This window comes from Mus pahari, chromosome 4, assembly GCF_900095145.1.
Source record: "Mus pahari chromosome 4, PAHARI_EIJ_v1.1, whole genome shotgun sequence".
NCBI classification, from domain to species: domain Eukaryota; kingdom Metazoa; phylum Chordata; class Mammalia; order Rodentia; family Muridae; genus Mus; species Mus pahari.
In genome coordinates this window covers 96,842,115-96,842,724 of record NC_034593.1, presented here as the reverse complement: position 1 = coordinate 96,842,724, position 610 = coordinate 96,842,115, and positions in this window count along the sequence as shown.

The following is a 610-nucleotide window of genomic DNA, read 5'->3' as shown; positions in this document are numbered from 1 at the left end:
AGCACCTCAGCCCAGCCAATGATGTACACTCATCCCAAATCCCCACCCACTCCCAAGGTTTAGATAATCCCTTTTCAGCCCCAGTGAATAGAGCTGCTTCACTGAAAACCAGGAGGCTGTTTCTCCCCTCACTCACTGCAGGCCAGGGTACTGTGCAACACATCCAGGGGCGAAGCTTCTTTACTTCCAGTCTAGCTTGGTGTCCAATGACGTCTGGACACCCCAAGGGCATACCTGGGCAGGCGAGTCAGAGTCCCTCCCCGAGGAAAAGTCTTCCTGATTCGGTTATAGCCTGTCTGGCCTGTGAGTTCTCAGGACCTACCATCGAGTTCAGTTTGTTTTCTTGAGGGTAATTAGAAAGGAGCTTAAAGGGATAATTAATTAACTCAACGAGTATTAAATATCTACCATTCACTATAAACAGGCACTTTGAACATAAACTGGATTAAAATAAAAAACCCCACCTTTTTAACATTAACATTTTAAATGAGAAATCAACTAATAAAGGGCATTATGTATACAACACACACACACTCCTCTCTTCTCTCTTCTCTCTTCTCTCTCTTCTCTCTCTCTCTCTCTCTCTCTCTCTCTCTCTCTCTCTCTCTCT